We start from the raw sequence: 6,803 nt of genomic DNA, 5'->3' as shown, positions 1-6,803 counted from the left end.
AAGTGTCCATCATTGGATGAATAGATAAAGAAGATGTGGCATATATATATAATGGAATATTACTCAGCCATAAAGAGAAACGAAATTGAGTTTTTGGTAGTGAGGTGGATGGACCTAGCATCTGTCATACAGAGTGAAGTAAGTGAGAAAGAAAAACAAATACCATATGCTAACACATATATATGGAATCTAAAAAGAAAATGTTATGAAGAACCTTGAGGTAAGATGGGAATAAAGACAGACCTACTAGAGAATGGACTTGAGGATATGGGGAGGGGGAAGGGTAAGCTGTGACAAAGTGAGAGAGTGGCATGGACATATATACACTACCAAACGTAAGGTAGATAGCTAGTGGGAAGCAGCCGCATAGCACAGGGATATCAGCTCGGTGCTTTGTGACCGCCTCGAGGGGTGGGATAGGGAGGGTGGGAGGGAGGGAGACGCAAGAGGGAAGAGATATGGGAACATATGTATATGTATAACTGATTCACTTTGTTATAAAGCAGAAACTAACACACCATTGTAAAGCAATTATACTCCAATAAAGAAGGGGGAAAAAAAGATATTATGTTGATATGTGAATACTTTTTTTAATAGTCCTATTTAACAATCATTTTAATCTTTACTCAGGAGAAAATATCTCAACTGCTCCAGGCCTCTGGACCCTTAGAAACACCACGTGATGTCAGGCCCCTGTGTTTTTGTAGGATTTATCTACCTTTCTGGGATGCAAGTGTCTTGCTAAGGCATCTAGGTCATCAGCCATTTCTTGCTCACCAGGTCCAATCACTTGTGAATCTAAGAGTGATTCAAGACAGGCCTCAGTTAACCAAACCTGGGGATTTGGGTGTTTTGTTTTGTTTGTTATTATTGTACAGATCACGTGAGACCTGCATGGGCTGCCCTATAATTTGGCCATGGGGAGCTCGTACCATCAGCTTCTGCCAGGCCTGTAGGTCAGACTATTCTGAAAATGATTCTGACCCTTGCTGCCTAGTTTTGTCATGATACTTACTTTGCATCCATCCATTAGTGGCCTCTACTGAGCCTCTGCCATATGCCATGTGTCATATTTTTTCTCACCACAGAAATCAGTGTGCTCGTTTCAATTGGGTTATTTCCTGACAGCCACTATAGCAGTATTCAAAGATGCTGGTGCTCTCGTTTCCAGTACTTCTTAAGGTCTTGGTGGTTTCCCATAGCTGTTGGTGAACAGTGTCTTCCAGCCCTTCAAAGGACATAGCTAGGGGATGAGCGAGCAGCTCACCATTAAAAATTTACCCCAACATTCCTATCTCCTTAAGTCTTTGAATTATTTCCTTCACATTACACTAAGGAATTTCCAGCTTCTCAACTTCAATTGGCATGGGTAAGCCAGGGCAGTCCACAAAAAGCGGGTCCATGTTTGCACATTGGTGAGAATGACAACTCAGACGTGGCTAAGACTTCCCTCACTTAGTTGCAGAATTGCTGCAAAATATACACAAATGAGTAAGGATACATGTTGGTGTGAGCTGTCAGATACCTAAGGATCCCCACTGTTAATCACAGAGGTGTATCCTAAGTTTGGTGGTCTCAACACCTCTCACAGAATAATGAATTCATCAGGTCAATAGAGTTTAGAAACACAGCTGTCTATCATCTTTCATATCAATTTAGGCCGAAAGAAGGAAAGCCCATGCCATGATTCAGGGGTCCACTTATTTCCGTGAAAGGAATTTCTTAGTCAATTGCAGATACAACAACCTGGTTCCTGCTGCCTTTACGGCTTTCTGCATCATCAGGCCAACTTGAAGATTTGTTGCAGCAGGTCTGGGCAATAGTTTGCCTCAGTTAGCTTCAGTGGGCCAGCTTTTAATATAAAAATGGAGCATACAATTAAATTGCCCCTAGCCCAGTAATTTCAGAATCTCTGGTAATTTCACCCACATTGATAATTTCAGTCTAACCTAAAAATTTTAATATTTCCTATTTGACCCAGCAGCATCAGAATACCACTTAGGTATTCCATGTTTTTTTTTTTTTTTTTCCTCCTAATATAAATTAGCAAAACAATCTCCCCTTAGTTTGACTTTTTAAACTGGCCACTCAGGGCATGCTGGGCTCTGATTCTAGTTATGTTCTGGCAAACAATGGAGGGCAGAGGGCAAGTGAAGAACTGACTTACTCTTGCAAGCCGGCTAATTTGTTGTTGGGTCTTCAAGTAAGTAAGATAGATTCGTGAGAAGGGAAGCAGGGCAACTTTCTTTAGCAAGGGAGGCTCAGAATATGCTGCAGATTCCATACACAATCTATTTCAATTTGGGGGCAGCATTCTTTTCCAGACAGAGTTCTAACTTTCCCTTTTTAGAAGTGGAGAATCTGTGAATTCAACTAATGTAGTTTGGCAATCAATAAGATCCAACTTTTAGTTTGGTTTCATCTACCTTAGCCCAGTGGCTGCAAAAGACATGTGTTTTTAAGTACCATCACAGAAAGTTTTTGGTTTTCAGCTGATCCTTGGCCAACAATTTAGGACTCTGAGCTGAACATTCTCTTTCTTTAAGCTGTCCAGCAGTACCTGCCCACTCTTCAGTTCCTTGTGGCTTTCAGACTGTTCTGTGTCAGTTGCCACTTGTTTCTGCAAAGTCTTGTCTTTAATGAGCAGTTCAGATGATCTTCTGGTTAACAATTTTGCCACTGTGTGGCATGGGCTCCCAGAGTTCCGTCCTTTAATACTAGATGGATTTTTATTGCTGTCACCACAGAGAGTCCAAATGATGAATCCCAGGTTCTGATTGCTTCCTGAGAGGCTTTTGCCAGCAATTGCTCCTGCCATTGGTTTCTATATGAATCAAGGTTCTTTTTATAAGCAACAGAAACAAATTCAAACTATTTTAAGCAGAAAACAGATTTATTTTTTAAAAAATGCGTGGAGTTGATCATAGGCTTTGCAGAAGCCAGAGGATCAGATTTAGAGGTTGCAGATGAGCTGGGAACTATGCCCAAACTCATGCTATGGAGGGAGTCTGCTGGGTACACACACTGCCACTTGTACCACTAACGTCAAATCTTGGACAAGGACAAAAAATGTCTGTGTTTGCTGCCTCGGGGAAGTGGTTGCAGGAACGACCACTGTGGCCACCTGTGTCAGAACAGAGGCAGTATGGTCTCTACTTTTTTGTATCACTAGTTTCCAACTCAAAGTCCTGGAGAGGGGCATCTAATGGGGAGGACCTTGAGTACATGCCTCCACTCTACACGGAAGACTGGTAGCCTGGAAAAGCAAAATATCCAGCATTCCAGCTTCTGTACTGGAGCTGGGGGTTTGCAAATATAGGAAGCAGTGCTTGGATGCTGGGAAGCCAAAAGGAATGACAAATGACCAGTTAGGCTTATAAGATCAATTGACATTTACAAGAAGAAGAGATTTCTCTTTCAAACTCCTCAACAGTAAAAAGGGCATTCAAGGTCTCCATTTTATTTACTGGCCTAGAGTGTATTTTTGCTCATCTTTCCTTACTTGCTCTGAGTAGGACAGAAGGAGTAAGAGGACTCTTTTAAATCAAATGACTATATTTTGTTTGGTCTCTGTACTTTATTGATATACTGAACCTATGCCATTTTCAAGTATTAGATTTTATACAGATTAATTCCAATATTTTAATTTCCTCTATGTTAAAATGCTAGAAAAATAGCAAAGTCATGAAATAAAATAATAGAAACACACTCTTTAAAGAAAGTTTTATTTTTGCTATTTGCTTGTACAATATCCTAAGCCTTCTTGCATTTGCTTTGCTTTGTTTCGTTTTAAGTAGAACTGATGATGGTCCAGTCTTTATGCAGGAAATTGGATTTAGTGAGTGGCAGTCACAGCCACACAGCGAGTCCTTAAGTGGCAGTCCATTTCCAACACTAAGCCTCTAGACATCACACTAATCCCGGCAATATGAGCGAGAAAGCCAGATCAAAGCCCATTTGGAGAAAGAAAGAAAATAATCCCAAACTGCTCCTTTGATGTCACATTAGGCCATTAATACACATCACATCTGTTTAATTTAAAACTTCTGCCTAGTGCTGGTACGACTTAATTGTCCACCTTTTGAGACCCAGTATTAAGTTACTGTGTATTTGGATGGGAAACATGATTTGTGCCATAGTCAATGATGAGGTTTAGAGTCAAGTCCGTAGTCATGCATTCTCTATACTCTCCACTGACCTGACTGTATGTCCCTCACAATGTCTTCAGAGGATGAGGGGACCATAAATCTGTGCAAAGATGGGTCTCTCCACCCTGTGCTGCTCTCTTCCTGGACACTGCCTTTTGATTCCCTAGAGTATAATGAGAAGTCTGTTAACTAAGTGTCTCTTGTCTCTCTCAGTGGCTGGTCATTTCCTTCCTGCCCTTACTCTGTCTCATGTTGGGGAGAGAAGGGTCGGTTGTTTTGCTGTGGCCTCTCCCGTTGCGGAGCACAGGCTCCGGACGCGCAGGCTCAGCGGCCATGGCTCACGGGCCCAGCCGCTCCACGGCATGTGGGATCTTCCCAGACCGGAGCACGAACCCGTGTCCCCTGCATCGGCAGGTGGACTCTCAACCACTGCGCCACCAGGGAAGCACTAACGGTATCTTTAAAATATATCCATCCTTCAGACTCTGATCTCTATTCATATTCCAAGTACTTTTACAGCATGATCCTTTTTTGTTTTTTTTTTGATTATAGAAAGTTTCTCTTACAGATTTTATCAGGCTTTGTGCAAAAACTGGAGAAGGAGTTGAAATAATTGAAAAAAATTAAAGAAAATACAGGGCTTAAAAATTATATGAAATGGCATCATGAACTATGTTTACCTCTAGCCATCTTGGGAAATGCAGAAATGGCATATCAGATTTAGTAGAAACCAGCTCATGCTTTCACCTCTTGTCGCTATAGACTAGCAGGAGAAGCAGCTAGACATTCATAAAAAGAAGCTGGAAGGAGAAACCAAAGGTGCTATAGAGGGAGTAGAGTTATGCAAACTCTACTCTTGCGAAAGGGACATCCGATGTGAGACAACCAGCATGGTCTGAAACTGTGAGCCTCATGCACGATACTTAGATGTTTACAGACAACTGGAAAAAAAAAACAAACAAACAAAAGAGAGTTCATAACCATTTGGCACTCTTCTCTCAGTCCTCAAATGTAGTATAAGCTTTAGATGAGCTCCTTTTGTTGTTAGCATACATAGGAGATGGAAAAAGAGAGAATGATAATGACCAAAACATAGGCCAATGTCAAGGCTAGCTAGCTTTTCTCGAGGTCATTTAGTGAGCTCCGACTGAGATCAACCTATTAGCTTAGAGCATCTTAAACTTCTCCCAAACAATATCAAGGAAAAGGAAAGTGAACACATATCTTTGGCAATTGGAGAGATGATGCCAGCACTGCAAGCAAAATTTTCTTTAAAATGCCCTGTTTTATCCTAAAAATTTGTATAAATGTTGCATTCTATTCATACTGTGGTCTTTTTATATAAAATATTTTAAGTTAAAGACCATTTAGCAAAATCAGTCCTTCCAGAAATTCTGTTCCATTAGTCTATGATTTTGCAAAGTCCATAGCCCACTGCCAAGGCAATCTCTGAGAGGGCCACACTATCCATCTGAGAAGCAGATGAAGGACAATTACTTCAATTCCAAATGTTGCATCTGAAAATACTGTGACTTTCAGTTAAGTGTATTCAACCATTTAGCCAAATATTTTAATAACCTGTAGAAACCCAGGGAATATAATTTTAAACTTTGGCCTGCTTTGCTCTCGGTTGAGCAAACCGAGCTTTGCATGACTCCTTTCCGCCAGGAGATGCTTAGTTCTATCAGAGGCATTGCTCACTCTCAAAATTTGATCCAAATCTGGAGTTAGTGTTAAATGACACCATGTGTTTCCTCTGGTTAAATAAGGTCAATAAATCATGTTCCTTTTGTTTCAGAAAACTAAGATATTCAGTCTTCTCATGTTGAAAAAACACTAATTGTGAATTTAAGAAATTTGGAGGGGGAGAGGCAACTCTTAACACCGCATTTACCGTGCCCACTCATCTTGCCTTCAGAATTCTGGGGTATTTGAGGTGTTCTGGGGTATTTGAGAAGCAAATCTGCTTTTCTTATGGCCTAAATTATGTCCAAAAATGTTGTGAGAAGTGACAGCATTGTTAAATAGGCATGCAACCTCCCAAGAAAAGGCAATATTATTTGAATATTTAAAAATATTTAAATATTTAAAAATCATCTATAACTGAATGAATGTCAGAGATGAGGTTAAACATGAATTCCTTCCTTTGAAAAATGAAAACTCATACTTAGGCCTCTATGGTCATCAAAACTCCACCGTCCAATATTAATATCCCTGTAGTACCTAATACTGATTCTGCATGGGAATATGTGGAGAAGGAGGGGGCTGCTAAAGGTGAAAATCTCTTAATTGAATATAAATAATTTAATGGTTCCAGAATTCCCAGAGTAATTTATATCTACATAAGTGTGGGTTAAAGGTGGGGAGGAAAGAATGGTAGATGTAAAATGCAGTAATTTGCAGCTTTTTTGGCTCAAAATCTAGCCTGAGTGACTTCAGTGTATAAAAGATCAAATTAAGAAAGTGTTGTCCTCTTGTTTCCAATGCCTCATCCTTTATCTGGATTCATCTTCCGGTCTGACCTGTTCTCCACAGTCCTCCATAGGCCAAGGAGATAATCCACGTGATTGGGAAGCTTTCCTTCCTGACTACTAAAGGAACTTATTCATTCCACAACCAGGCTTCTAAGTGCCAGGGACTGTGCCAACACAGGAA

Source organism: Neophocaena asiaeorientalis, unplaced genomic scaffold, assembly GCF_003031525.2.
Source record: "Neophocaena asiaeorientalis asiaeorientalis breed wild unplaced genomic scaffold, Neophocaena_asiaeorientalis_V1.1 scaffold601, whole genome shotgun sequence".
Classification (NCBI taxonomy): Eukaryota; Metazoa; Chordata; class Mammalia; order Artiodactyla; family Phocoenidae; genus Neophocaena; species Neophocaena asiaeorientalis.
This window is presented reverse-complemented; position numbering follows the sequence as displayed.